This window comes from Gymnogyps californianus, chromosome 5 (genome assembly GCF_018139145.2).
Source record: "Gymnogyps californianus isolate 813 chromosome 5, ASM1813914v2, whole genome shotgun sequence".
Classification (NCBI taxonomy): Eukaryota; Metazoa; Chordata; class Aves; order Accipitriformes; family Cathartidae; genus Gymnogyps; species Gymnogyps californianus.
In genome coordinates, this window is record NC_059475.1 from 8,042,775 (window position 1) to 8,058,399 (window position 15,625).

The following is a 15,625-nucleotide window of genomic DNA, read 5'->3' on the forward strand; positions in this document are numbered from 1 at the left end:
ATCATGACATTGGTCTGTGGTTACAGTACTGTCCTGATACAGACCCTACCTGGTCAGGATGTACTACGTCATGTGGTGCATTACTGTGCTCCACAATTTGCTGCATGTTGCTTGTTGACAGTACTCTCAGAGTAAGCTCAAGAATATTCCATCGTCTGACCGAAGGAGGGAAGACCTGATTACAAGGCCACATCTCACTGTATAAAATGATCAACAGTGCTACTTCAAGGCTGTTTCCACAACTGCCCCACTCCTCTGCCACTTACTTCTGCTCCCATACTTCAGGGATACAAACCACACAAGAAGAACAAACTCAGTTTTGTAAAAAAGCCTCCTTCCAAAAAGGGAAAAAGGGTTTTAAGGCAGATCACTTCCCCAGTCTAGTCCGCAGCACAGACTCTTGAATGCTTGTGCTGGCATAATACCGAGTGCCACAGTCTGCAGTGCAGGACCAAGAGCGGCACAGAGTACGCTACAGTTTCAGAAAAAGTTAGGCCAGTGTTTCACACTATCTTTTAGTTTGGACACAGTATGAGGGGTTTTGTTTGTTTGTTTTAATACACGTATTTCCTGGATTTTTAGCCATTTTAAGACCAGAGCATCAAGGGTTCTCATTTGTATTGCAGAGAGAATTCAATTTCAGCCTGCAGAGACTGGGGCATGCTGGTACAGTACTAGACAATGCATATTTTGATTTATTAACATTTTAAGAAAGTGGAGTTTGATCCAGTGGACGACCACAGCTAGCAATCTACATTGAAAGTCACTGGACTCACCATATTTCAACATAGACCACTGCGATTCTGCCAAGAACTGTATCTTCATAGGCTTGTTCCCCTCATTAAAGTAGAAATTCTTCAGTAACTGCGGAACAGAAGACAACAGGAGAAAACTGCATTAGTTTAGGCTTCATGCCCCACTGAGCAGATACTGCACTCCAAATTTGCAGAATATAGTTGGATAGATTAAAAGTTCTCCATTGCTCTCCTCCTCCATTTGTAGCCCATAAGTCACAGAGCATTTGGTGTGCATGCTGGCCAACAACATGAAAGCAACAGAAAAACACAGTATTAGATATAAAGAACAAACAAACAGAAAAAAACCAGGATTCCACTTTTGAAGATACAAACTGGTTTTTTAGCTCTTAGAGCTTCTTTCCCTTAAGAAAATCACAGACTGGAACTAGCAGCTAATTAAATCCTAAAAACTGAATTTTAAAAAAAATGCCTTTTGGCTTTTGATTTTTGTAATCTCTACCATTATTAATTTTTATCTGACTTTTTCTCTCACAAACGTGGGCCCATACACTAACCTGTTCAACACTCCAGCAAACACTACATCTTCAGGAAGAATCCATGGCCTCTCCATAGAAGCGCACCAGCTTTTGGAGAAAAAGGACAATTCTCAAAAGGAAGTGAAACTTGAGCCTTCTGTCAGAATCTGCAGACAGAGAGGAGCACATCATTGTAATGCTGATAGAGCATCAGGTAAGACTACTGAAGGAATATCACTAGTTGTCCTCTGGGCATTCTTTTTATATTCCATGGACCAGAGCATTGTCACAGGATAATGGTTGTCTACTGCCTTGCCCCTATTAAATTAAATTAAATATTTTATTGGAACTTTCCTACTTGCCCTCTGTAGAAAAAAAAAAGTGATGCAAAAAAGCTGTAGGTGAATCATTTGCCCTTCTAAAAACTCCCAGTGTAACTGCTAGTCAAGGTACCTAGAGAAGAAACCATTCGTATTAACTTTTTTTTTGGTTTTGAACATTCCACCAAACATTCTTTTTTCAAAATTGAGAAGGATGTATGCGTGATTTATTCCTTCATAATAATGCCGGCAGTGACTTCAGTTTTGTATGTACTTGCATAAAGATGCAAGTATTGTTTGATGTACAGCAGTTATCGCAAAGACATTACTGCAGGAACTCAGGGCAGTGAAGTTACTGAAGGCTCAGGGCACACTACAAGGAAAGGTTTTTGGTGGTCACCTTCTGGTCAATGAGCTGTGGCAGGGAATACACAACTGTGGGAGTAATGTGAGGTGTTCAAACATCCTATTTATTGCATATGAATTTACCTGTTTAGGAGAACGTGGATGCCTTTTTCCTCAAGTGATCATTTTATCACTTAAGTGGTCTACAGTGCATTGAGTCAAAGCCAATGCATGAGAAAACCTTCAGTTTAATTCAGCTGCATTTCAGACACTCAAAGCTCATTGTACCAAATAATTCCAAAACTTGAAGGTCTGTCAGGAAACAGGCATTTAGTACTACAGTAAAGAGTATAACAAATCTCTCTTCTCCTTGACCTTTAACTTATTCAACAACTCCCTTCCCTCTTCATCACACAGATTATCTCATCCTGTGGCAGACTCTGTTCACACTACGTTTCTGTTCCTGGATGTAAGATGAACTGTGTCCCCATGAGTTTTGAGAAGTCACAGTGATATCAGACAGCTTCCTGTCTACACTCTCCCTCTACCCATGTCCTTCTGACTTTAGAGAGAAGATTCAGTGAAGTGGGTTTATACCACATTGAGTGCATTCTGCAAGTGACAGGCTCCACGAACTGAAATTCCTGCAGACAGAGAAAAAGTCTTCTCTATTCCTGAGAGAAGGTCCCTATTGCACTGAAAGTTATGTATGAAATTCTCAACATCAGTCAAAATTCCACATGGAAAGAAAATTGCAAAACTGAAATAGATCTTAGCTCACAGTGCAAGTAAAGCAATTTACATGGTGGTGCAGAAGAGAGAATATTACTCCTATGCTATCTTGAAGAATTTTTTTTGAAGACTACAAATTTAATGGCAAATTCATCTGATGATGATGACTGTTGTCGACAGTTACTCAGAGTTAACCTGTTTACATCTAAACAAATAGAGCTTCACTTCATGCCTTGCATAATTAACTTTACACTTTTGACAGACATTAAGAACCATGGTCTCCAGCACATCTACATCTAGTTCCAGTTTATGGCCTCCAAATTACCTTTGGGTCAGGAGTGTGGTCCCTTTATAGAAAATTGTAGGGAATTGTACGATGAACATAATGGAGAGCCTTTAAAGGGGTCAGGTGTTCCAACATGGAGATCTTTCCAATTTGAGCAGGTGTCGTGGTTTAACCCCAGCCGGCAACTAAGCACCACGCAGCCGCTCACTCACTCCTCCCACCCAGGGGGATGGGGGAGAGAATCGAAAAAAAGTAAAACTCGTGGGTTGAGATAAAGACAGTTTAATAGGACAGAAAGGAAGAAAACAATAATAATGACAATAATAATAATAAAAGAATTAGAATATACAAAACAAGTGATGCACAATGCAATTGCTCACCACTCACTGACCGATGCCCAGTCAGTTCCCAAGCTGCGATCCACCCCTCCCAGCCAGCTCCCCCCAGCTTATATACTGGGCATGATGTCATATGGTATGGAATATCCCTTTGGCCAGTTTGGGTCAGCTGTCCCGGCTGGGTCCCCTCCCAACTTCTTGTGCCCCTCCAGCCTTCCTGCTGGCTGGGCATGAGAAGCTGAAAAATCCTTGACTTAGTATAAACACTACTTAGCAACAACTAAAAACATGAGTGTGTTATCAACATTATTCTCATACTAAATCCAAAACGTAACACTATACCAGCTACTAGGAAGAAATTAACTCTATCCCAGCTGAAACCAGGACAGCATGAAGTTAAGAAGAAGACTCCCTAAAGGAAGGAAAAGACCTTCACAGTCATTCTCAGGAGTCTTGTCACTTTGAATGTCCCCAGTAACACTGCTGATCTGAAGGCACATGTAAACCTAGAGCCTGAAGCCAAAATCTTTGTGTTAACTATCATAATTATCAAACTCTGTTGTACAGAAAATACAGTTCAGGATGCTTATGAATCCTCCCATTCTGTGGTGAAAGAGCGAAGCTTGAATTTGCATGTAGTGCTCTCTAATGTAAGATAGGCTTCTGGAAAGAAATGGATAAGGTCTTATGGTATAATCTCTGGTTAATGTTAATTTTTATCCCTTGATTTGGCGTTTTAAAATCAATATTCCATAGCAGTTATTGTCTAGATTTTTAATGCATCCAGGCATGAAAACGCTTGCTAAGAACTGAGGGATTCTACACAATTTGTCTCAGACACCCTAGGAAAAAAAATCCTGTATTCCAGTTATTGTCTAGCATTTGAGTTCAGTGTTGGCAAACTGGTCCCTGCATGTCTTTGAGGCATATGGAAATTGATGATGGAAGTGTCTAGTATAACTAGAAGTATAATTTGATGAAACCTGAAGCAGTGAACTGTGAGAAACTGCTAAATCAGTGTCATCAAACTCCGCTTGAAAAATAATGAAACAGAAATACCACTAGGACACGAGAAATGCAGGGCAAGGACTGTGAAACCAGAGAGTAAATACAAAAACTAAGGAAACATACAAGGTATTATTTTAATTGTTATTTTTGAAACACATGCCCAAAATACAATACAACATTCCTGTCCAAATTCACTTTACGGAGACAGTGACATCATGTCTCCTCGAAATCATTCAAGCCCAAATCTTGGCACAAGCTCTTCCAATAGAATACCATGTTTGGCCCTGGCACTCTCGCCTGTCTACCCGTAACCATGTGCAGAATAAGAACAGCACCGTAGCCAATGCAAATCCTAGTTATAGCACAAGTCCCTTGGGGCAATATAAAAAGACCAAAATAGAAAACATATTACAGTTTTAAAGCAATAATATTGCTAAGGAAAATAAAACAAATGTAACCTCAGAAGTAAGATGACATTTACTGCCTAAAAGTTAACAATTCCTGAAGCTGTAAAAGTACTCTATAAATAAGACGTGAAGATGGCAGTGAAAAGATCCTGATATTGCTTTATTCATACATTTTGAATGAAAACAAAAGAAACACATGGAAATCTGAGAGCAAGAGGATACAGGAAGAAGATATTGTATGTTTTGAGAGTTTGCCTACATCAGTAAACACACTCAAATTACTGAAAAAACCATTAATGATTCTATTCAGTTGTACCCATGTTTTGAGATAGCAACATGTGTATGTGTGCTCAAGAAAGGGATATAAGCTTGCATATTCAAAGACTTGCCAGAAAATTTGTACAAAAAGATCACAGGGAGACAGAGACAGCTGGAAAAATTGGAGCAGGGGCTCCAATTTTCATGCCAGTGTTACACCTAATGCAAAGGGAATGCAGATGATGGACTGCAAGCTATATGTTATTCCCCCTGCCACTTAGCAGTGTGCTTGTAGAGATGAACAAGAACCCGGAAGTAACAAAAAAAAACCCCAAACAACAAAATAAAACAACCCAGAAATGATAGGAAGTGTGCTATTGTAAATTAAAATATTTATGTCAGGACATTTATTACAGTCACATCAACATTTTCATGTACAAAAGGCCATTATCAAGATCAAGCAGTGGATACCAAGCACTAATTTCTCTAAAGTGTAGTCTGATTTGGAAATTCAACTAAACTGTACTCACAATCTCACCATGGCATGCACATAGCAGAAACCATGAAATGGAAAATATCTGTAAACAAACATCTCTTGAAGGTCCTATATCATGTTTTAAAAGAATGATAATGAGAAGTTTCTGCACATGGATTTATCCAGATTAATTATCAATAAGCCTAATTAGAAAGTTGTGCTAACAAATATCTAGAAGACTTCTTTCTATTAGGGAATATACAGATAGGAGGCTTAGTAGAAAAAGGGTAAGTGGAATCTTGAGAGGATTTTCTGGTAATACATTCAAGTTTCTAAACTAATCTAGGCATGATTTCCATCATTTTGATATCATCTTTTCCCATGAGGTGATCTCAAAACCTACGTGTTAAAAAGTCATTTTCTTTGTCAGTTACTGTTAACCCAAACTATGCACTTGAGGAGCCTTCTATCCGTGTTTTTTGCCCCCCTCAGACCTATTGACTGCAATTCCGTCTTTTGTGATGTTATTACTGCAAATTCAAAACTGTGATCTTATTGTAAAAAATGCCTTCTAAAAGAAAACCAGTTTATAAAATCAGTTTATAAATCTCAGTTAGAATTTAATCAGGGTACCTTTCTGTCCACCTAGGGTTCCCGTGGATTCCTGTTGTGCATTCAGATTTGCACACAGCATAGGCTTTGACAGTAGCTGAGAGAAGCAGAGTCACAGTGTCTGTCTGTAGCACCCTCATTGTCACAGCGATCCGTCCACTGAGATGTCTCACCTCTGGAAAGGAGAAGTGAAAAGGGAAAAAATTAAAAATACAAAAATGGCAACGCAAAAGCCAAAGGAAAAAGTAGGGGTTCAGATCCCAACTTTCCCCAAGCCCAGTGGCACATCCAGTACGGGGCTAAGCCCACAAAAATCTATAGCTTCTAAAACAAATCCAGACACAAAACTTCACCAGATTAGCTGATGTCTCTACCCAGATGCAAGATAAACTAATAGTGTGAAAATGACTCTTTCCCATTTAGAACAAGCTGTTAACCTTAAGAAGGTCAAAATCTAGAATAACCCTGGACAAATGTGTATTTAAGCTTCTGCCCGAGCTTCAGACTAAAGGCTATACTTTATGTTGTTGGGTCAGAGAGCAGAAGCTACAGAATCACCTTCATCCCACTGAAATCCTTGGCCTCACTTCTAGCTAAATTGATAAAATTGAAAGGAGCAGATGTTCTGCCCTGCCTTGAGATCAGACCCTTATATTTGAGATGAGACATTAGCAGTTGATATAAAAGCTTTTTTTTAAGTATACATGATTTTTAGCCAGCTATTTCATATGCAAAAACTATTAAACCATACTATTTCATCCACTGTTGTTTTGTTTCTTTCTATTGTTTCAAGTTTTGCCTATCGTAAAGCACTCCGTAAGCTTAAAAAGAAAATATACCACATAAGGGAGTTCTAAAATGGGTAAATTACTTCTTCATATCTGGGGGTCTCTATTAAAATGAACAGTGTGAGCCAATGAACAGTAGAGATCACTGCTGTCAGTCCACACTTTAATTCTTTCAGTTCAGAATCTGACTAACTATGCACACTCATGTTACTTTTAAACAGTCACTTATCTTCTGATGGATGTTCATCAGTGTGCTCTTTTCCACATATCTGTCAGATCAGAATGCAACAGTTACCCACATTCAATACTGCCAAATTAACAAAGCAAAAATCAATGATTAAAGCCCACAAGCCACAAGATTGCCATAGTCTGCAAACGGCTTAATTTCCTTTTTTTTTTTTTAATACTTTGTTCTTGTTAAGATTGTTTTAAGAGTCCCTATGCTGTTATTCTATATTTATATTAGAACGTTTGTACGTACAGCATGTGTACTTATAGAAAACTTCTGTGGCATTGCTGCTGAATGAGCTCTGGTCTCTCAGAGATTAGTGTGACCTGACTGCTGCACCCACAGGGAACTCCACCGACTTTTGATATACATCTTTTGATAGCAGGTGTTAGAGCCTCTGACGGAAGAGAACTCCAAGGTTTTGGACTCTGGGTTCTGCACATGTTGTAATCAAAAATTTATTTCTTTGTGTGACTCATAGGAAAAAGAGTCAAGCTCTCAGGATTTTAGAAGTCTGGGTTTAAAAATGGAAACAACAGGAAAATATGCTCCTAAACTGTCCAAGAACTGATCCAATAGCCACTGTCTTAAAATACCTCTGGCCATACCGATACTGATTTATTACTATTGTTTTGTACTTCCCTAAGAGGAATGACAGGATGAGAGCCATCAGATGAGATATTCTATCTGACTTATCAAATGGCAACGTTTTGTAATGACAAACTGTAGTTACAGAATACGAGGAGTTGGAAGGGCTCAGAAGATACTATAAACTAGGTACACGCTCTACAGACTAAAATTTCTCTTTTAAACACAGGGCTGAAGCACAGGCTTCTCAAAGAGCCAAAGGCTCCATTCAGGCCTAGCACAAGCACAATTTTTCAGTTCTCCTCAGTAGGACTGGAGCAGGGTTTTGAGAAAGATGAATTTGATTCATGTCTAGTGCCTAAAAAGCATCTCTCCCAGCATCAGCATCATCCCATCACAAACCAGAGCTTAACCTTAGATTTCTTTCCTCCTACCAAATCCCACTATTTTCAGAGACAATTTGGGATTTACAAGGAATGCAGGAGCAGTTTCCTTTCAGATACTAACTAAACATTTAAAACTCAATCTTGCTCCTACTGAAAGAGGTACGAGTTTTACCATTAGTTTAAACAGAAGTGAGATCAAGTTGCAGACTTACAAACCTGCACCTATTAGACTTTTTTTTTTGAGCTTGGAATTTTATGTACAAAAAGGTCACTTCAAAAGCAAATCCAAATGTAATGTACTTGCAATTTAAGACTCCCTAACGCTGACAGAGCAGAGCAAAGGTGTCACTCTGTAAGAGAGGATGTTGATAATGGTGTCATCTAGGCTGCATGAATCTATACAGATTCTCTTTTAAACAGTAGCTGGTGCTAAATTTGAAGTTCTTATTTGTGAATTAAAGACAGACTCCACCAGCACTCAATGATTTATGCTGCCTGCTCCAGAAGCCACACAGCTTCAGGAATGGTTTTTTTTGTTAAACTCCTCTTCACACACCAGTTTGAAAGTCTCATCCAACAGGTATGAAGGGAGTCCCAGCCAGCAGTTCATCGGTACACAGTGTCCTTTACTGAAGCCAGCATTTGCATTTTCTGTTTTGAGAACAGGACAATTGTGAAGTAGTGGACCTAGACATATTTTATTAACAAAACTCTCCATGTCCAATAACTCACTTGTTGCTATTCTTAATTTTGTCTCTCATAGCATTTATTTGGTACAGAAGGATGATACATGCTACATTTTAAATATCTACACTAAAAATGCATATTAGAAAATCCTATATTGTATTTTACCTGTCAGAGGTCATCAGAAGCTGTATTTCAAGAAAACTGAAGGCGTTAGATGTAGTTTGCCCAGTAGATTAATACTGAGCTGTGAACTTTCATCCTCTGCAGCAAGATTTCCATCCAACTGACATAGAACTGACATGCAGTAACACTTACAACCAGGGGGATCCAATTTAGACGGAGTTCAAATGGTTTCAAGCTACTCATAGGTCACAGAGGTAAAGTATGCATAAGAGAGCTGGCTTTAATCAGAAGGTTTTCAGTAATGTCACACCAGAAGTGATAGGCCACATTGAAAATGAACTGGATGTTAGGCTTGAGAATTAAATTACCAAATATATTTAAATATTCTGAATATATTCTTTAAGACATTTTCACAAGCCCAAAACGGTTTGGGTTTTTTTTTCAGAACAATAGAAAAAGACACGGAATTTTGCACGAGCATTAAAAAAACTTCTTTCCCATGTGGCATCATATCTGTGATGTCTATCTTTGGAAGCTTTTCGGGAAGAAACGTGATCCAAAACAAAACCAAAACAGCTCTATTGTGGGTGACAGTTTGGAAATAATCTGAAAAAAGACTCAACATTTTCTCCATAATGGAGCATTAGAACATAGGGAAATTGAGAGGGACAGGAAGGATTACAGTGAGAGAGAGGATTTAGGAAAGGCCAATTTTAATGCAGTTCTCAAATGCTGACCTACTTGTGGAACGGGCAGGTGGAATCTCCGTTTAACATTTCATACTAAAGAACAATGTGAAAATGAGAGAACTCATTGAAAGACATGTCATTGAAAGAGAACCTGTTACTCTCGTGAGACTTTTAAAGGCTATATTCCACCCAGAACCCCCTGAATCTGTCACGTGTTCTTATTTCAAGTTTCCCTGATCAGTTTGGCTGTATCCAAATCAGCCCTGTGCCCTCCTTTTCATGTAGACAGGCTGTGAGCTTTGTCTCCATGCCATTAGAGATGCCAGGAAGTGAACTGGGAAACAGCTCAGTAATACAATGGAAAGCATCCCACCTTTTTGTACAGTCATTCCTACTGGTTTGCACTCTGCTTAAGGACTGCTTCTCAGCAGAAATAAAAAAGCAACTACTGCACAAAGCCTAGCAGACAAGGTATGTTGAATTTCTGAAGATTTTCATTGAGTTTTGTTATGAAAAGGATTAAAAATCCTTACTGCTGCGCCTGTCTACAATAACCTCTCTGCAAGAATTCAAGTTAATGCCACGAAGAGAAGGGGGAACTTGAAGTCTGTCACTAGAAATACAGTGCTGGATCTCATGTCACGTTACAGCAAGCATGTCTCAGATCAGATCAGCAAAGCAGAAGCAAAGAACCTGGCAGAGTGGGATCCAGGGTTTTCTTACCGAATACTCACCCAGAAGCAGCACCACAACCAACAAAATTACACCTTTGTAACCCATTAATTTCACTGCATCCAGCACTCATGATTTAAAATGTATAAGCAGGAAAGAAAAACCAAGGAATTCAAAACCAATGTTTTCTTAAACAGGATAAATTAGGGTTTGTTGAGTTCCTTACTATTAGAAACCAGATTGTTTCCAGTACCTGGCTTGCTCATTTACCTCTATTTCAGGTAGCTCTTTACAGAACTCTAAGATGTGTAATAGAGGCATAACTTTAAACAATGGACTAGCTAAAGTGTCCCCATCTAGGTTAGTAAAATAAATATTTAAATTTTTTCCCAAAACTAGGAGGCTTTTAAAGACCGATCCATCACTGCTCTCTAAGTCCGTATCCATTTTTCTTCCTCATACTGAATGAACAAGTGGTTTATCACAGTCAGAAAATCATTCATCTTACAAAGTTGTGTCTTTCATTTGTTGCTCTCACTCACTGGCCAGGCTAGTATCACAAAATTAGATGCACTGTTCCTCAATTCTAATTACACTGCACAGCTCAATTTCCTACACGTTCTCAACTTTGTAGGAAAAATAGCTGTACTGCATGAATAGTCCACAGAAGCCAAATATTAAAAGATTCTTTCTTTTCTTCCAGCCTACCAGGTCATATAATTCTTGAATTATGAAAAAGCCATTTTTCTTACTTGTCACTGGCACCTTGTCTTAACAAAATAAGATTCTAAAATAACAAGAACTAGCAAATGTCCAATCGCTCCAAATTCTCCATAGAACCCATTCTGCCTTTCCTATATTCACCCTGTGTAACTCTGAAGCCTTTGATTATCTGTGTTTCCATTTCCACATGTAATTGCATAATTCTAAGCTGATGGACTTCAGAGCACAGGGACTGCACCTAAGCAGAAGTGCAGCATACTCCTGTAATTAAAACATTTTACAATAAAGTGAGATGCAGCTTTCCTTCTTCATCTTTGCTGGAAAACCATACTATGCTGCTTTTTGCCTTTTAACACATCCTAATGACTCATGGCATTTAAAATGGAGTTAAATATTTTTCTTAACACAGCTGTATATGTTTTATTTCATACTTTTGCCAAGATTCCTCATATACTCTTCCAACTATTACAGTCTTCCTTTCATGTTTTTAATTTTCAGTTTCCATGGTTCCATAAAATACAAGTTGCTGAATGATCTCTAAGCTCATGGCTGGAAGTATCTCTTTATTCCACCCCACAGCTACATAGAACCTTGGACAGACATTAATACCCATCTTTTTGGGCTTCTTTTCAGAAGCTGTCCATGAGACTCTAGCCCCAGGTCTCCTCCTTGCTTCCCTGAAGCACTCCGTCATGAAAGCACTATCCAAGGTTCTCTTATCTTCTTCCACTAATCATGAGTTTTACTAGCTCTCTCTCCTTAGAAATGCAAAAAGCCCACAGCAACTGGAGAACGTAGCAGATTAGCATGTCTTCCTACCAGAGAACAGCTGAGGCATCTGAGCTTTTCATCCTCCTTGAAGGATTGTATTTATTTTTACATAGTGAAATAGAGAAAAATAATATATTGTTAGGATGCATCTCATGCAATGTGAAATGGGAAACATGTTTAGTTGTACTCTTGAAATCCTTGTTAGCAGAATGCCCTTATGTGGCAATGAATGGGGCTTCCTTCAATCTGCCGCTAAGTGACTCCATCCTATCCTGCTTGTTAATGATCTGGCTTCAGTTATTCATCTCTCTTACCAGTGCAACACATCTGGCACGAAGGCTTTCGTGCTAAAGAAAATCCAATTAGTGCAGAATGCTTCAGTACATGCCTTCGACAATGCAAACTATCATGCTTTTACTATCATATCCTCTACTCTCTACACTGCAAAGCCTGTGAATCCTAAAGCTTTGCAATGAACTGCTCACTCCTCCAGCAAAACAGATTCTTAAGCAAGAAGGTAGGGCTCATCTGGAAGGGAGCAAGCACTTCCATGAAGGCTGACCTAAAACTGTGGAATGAACTGCCTTAGAAAAAAAGGGATCATCTCAAATCTTCCCCACCATCTGCTCCAACTTCAAGGCACATTTTAGGAACTTGCTTTAAATTTAACATTAAAAAGGAATCCACATGTGTATTTAAAAAAACAAAACTGACACAAACATAAAGAGAAAATAAAAGCAAACCGTATCAAAACAAACAGCCTACAGAGCAGATTACGCCATTGGGGATCTTCAAAAATAAAACACCCCCCCCCAACTGCTACTGAAGAGGTGCTAGAACATGGACATAAGAAAGAGTTTCTAGCCCTTCCGAAGGGCTGCTTGGAGTGCCATTTAAGGAGTCAAGCACAGTACAGCCCAGAGCAGTAATTTTGCTGTAGAAATAAATATGACAGAATGGAAACAACTATGCTTTCTCCCCACACTGCTTTTCATTCATCGTCTTCCCAGGCTCTACTCAGAGCTTACACTTCTCTCCAATGAATTGCCCAACTTATTTTATGCCAGCTGAAAAAAACTCATACCGATTAAGAATAATGTTTTCCTCATTGAATTAAAAAAAATACATAATACCCATTCCCATTAAACTGACACTGGATAGTGATGCTACATAGGACTTGAGATGTTTCATGTTTTTCAAATGATTAGCATCAAAATCTCTCTATAAAGTAGTGACGATTATGACAATTAAGCTATCTCCTCTGTGTGGCTGCACACCACCTTTAAAAAAATCAGCAGACGATGTTTATTTTATCCTAAATATGATTATCTGTTGATTCTGCAGCATTCATATTTCAACAGCCTCCAAACTGTTATGCTATCCCACGAGACACATATCCAAAAACATCCTTAACCGTCTCCATTTCCAGAATAACAGAATATGTGGATCTGAACATTCTGGTTAGCTGGCTCGTAGTGACCAAAGGGTCGATTGCCTGGGAAATGACAGGAACTCTAAGGGTTAACTTGTGGGCTACCTCAAAACACATTTGTGTTCTTTTGCAATAACACACCAAACTTAATGACCATCAAATAATGGTTGCATGATCTGAGATTTGGAAAACCTAGACGCATTCAATTGCTTTCTCTGATTAGGTCTGTACTTATTTGGCATTACCAGAGATATCTCAATCCCTAAATAATTAACCTACAACCAATATGTATGAAATTGCCTCACTAAGCTCACTGTCCAGGACTGTTTGCTGTTAAATTAGTAGAATAAATAATTTACACCAAAAAAGTGTGCACAAGATAGTGCCAATAAACCTGGGGGAACTTGTTCATTATTTGCAAGAAAATTGGATGAAACACAATTCCCCAAGTACAAGCCATTCTGTAGAGTAAAAGGCGTATTAGTATTATTGCAGCATGTAGGCAACAAATGAAGTCTCATGACTGTTCTCTTCAGAGTATGCGCTCTTCGTTAGTCTTTTCTCCAGAGCTATAAATACATGCAATATACTGTACGTATGAGAACATAGGAGACTGAACGTTTGCATATGAAGTACATTTCTTATAGGGGAAAAAAAATCACAAAAGTATTGTAGATTTATCATCACCCATTAATGAATAAGCAAGGAGCTAAAAGAATAATATTTAACACTGAAATAGCACCTGTGTATCATTTGGAAAATCCACAAATCATCTTTTCCAGCGGCAAAGGTTACTATTGCTAACTCTAAATGCTCAAGAAAATTGCTTTGTAAATTTGTAATTCACAGGATTTTTATAATTTTAAGATCATTTCAAAATGAACTGTTGATAAAATTTACCTCTTGCAAAGTTCTGCACGGTTACTCATATAGCACTTGCTCCAGCACACAATGAATCGGTGAGCGTCTTTGTGCTAATGTCACTGGGAGCTGAAACAGGCCTTGCTGGCAAAGAAAAACAATACTGACTCTTGTTAAAACTTCAGAAATAGTTTTAAGATAGTTATTCTAAAGGCACATTCAGAATTTCCAACTAAAAACTGACATTTAGAAATACATAAATAAAATTCACTGAGAACAATTTGGCACAGAAACTAGTGCTGAGGCCAAAATAGAGTTTATGACTTTTGCGTGGGCCCATCTCCCATTAGGTTCCTGAAAACTGCAAGCTCCTGTACTCAAATTGTTTGTAGTGCTCGAAGGTATGGCTTTCCCTGCACAGCAAGGTGTAAGGAAGAGGCTCCCTCTGTCCACTGTGGCTTGAGCTTTTGTTACAGAAGCACCGCTTCCCTGCCCTCCCTGGATTACACAACCCCCTTGAAGAGATGCCCAAGCAGGGAACACCCTAACCTAAAGAACCAGCCCCAAGCACCGTCTGCTCTTCAAGCTATGTTCTTCCTACAGAGAGGGATGGTTCCCAGTCTCGTGTTCTTGCTGCAGGCCAGGGACAGAGCCACAGACACATTTACCACATCCAGGGAAGGTGCAGCAGAGTCCCTGGCTGGATCCAGCCCCTTGTTTAAGTTTGAACTAAAAGCCAGGTCTCAGCCTGACTTGTGGCGGTTTGTTGGTTTTTATTATTTGATAGCAAGTATCCTGGGACATGTTTCCTGACCTTGCTCTGTATTAATGCTGAAAACACAACAATCTTTTTTATAAAAAAATAAACATTTCTCCCTAGATTATGAATCATGTAGTTGCATGACCTGGCTCCCCATGCTTCCTGCAATCTATCTTATTTAATACTGAAAGAAATCATAGATATGAATGCCAGCTTACCTGTTCTTCTAGAAAATAATACTGGGGACACCAATTTCACTCATTTCACTCATCTTTATCCCAAAAGAACAACAACAACAAAAAAAAGGTTAGCCCTGTGGAGTAAAAGGTGTCCCAATGTCATTGTTGCATGCAAGGATCAGATAAGCACCTGGTTTGTTCTGTCTGTGAAGACAGCTTTATCCAAATAAAGCATAGTGCATTTTATCATTCTGTAATGGAAAAGACCTGTCACTCTTTGAATATCATCATATGGTCGGTGGCCGGCAGATAATGGACTGTTAAGTGTCAAGGTGACTGGCTTTGAATGTGCACAAAACTAAAAATTATAGACCTGTCATTCCATAGGCAGGCCACAATTAGCTGTCTATGCAACTTGAAATTTCCATTTTGCCAGCTGAATAATCAATTGGCTACAGTTTCTCAATATAGATGCATTTTTAGGCTCTTTGCACTCAGGATTTTATCTTTTTTATAAGGTTTTTCAAATAACTGTGTAGTGCACTTAAGCAGATGGGGTTAGGAGTGAACTGTGCAGTTATCTCCTCCCCAAACACAAATACATTCACCAATATTTTATAATCAACACTTTTTACATTAATTTCCTCTAGCTATGCTCTACCCTATAATGTTTCTGCCAGGGA

At 38.8% G+C, this 15,625-nt stretch overlaps 1 long non-coding RNA gene across 1 annotated transcript; it reads right to left on the reverse strand.

Moving 5' to 3' along the window:
* Positions 1-816: 816 nt before the first annotated feature.
* Positions 817-15,039, reverse strand: LOC127017365 (uncharacterized). The gene is made up of 5 exons (XR_007766573.1): positions 14,982-15,039; positions 14,043-14,147; positions 6,076-6,229; positions 1,313-1,440; positions 817-864 (listed from the first exon to the last, which is right to left on the reverse strand). It is a non-coding gene; the product is annotated as an uncharacterized LOC127017365 (long non-coding RNA).
* Positions 15,040-15,625: the final 586 nt, after the last annotated feature.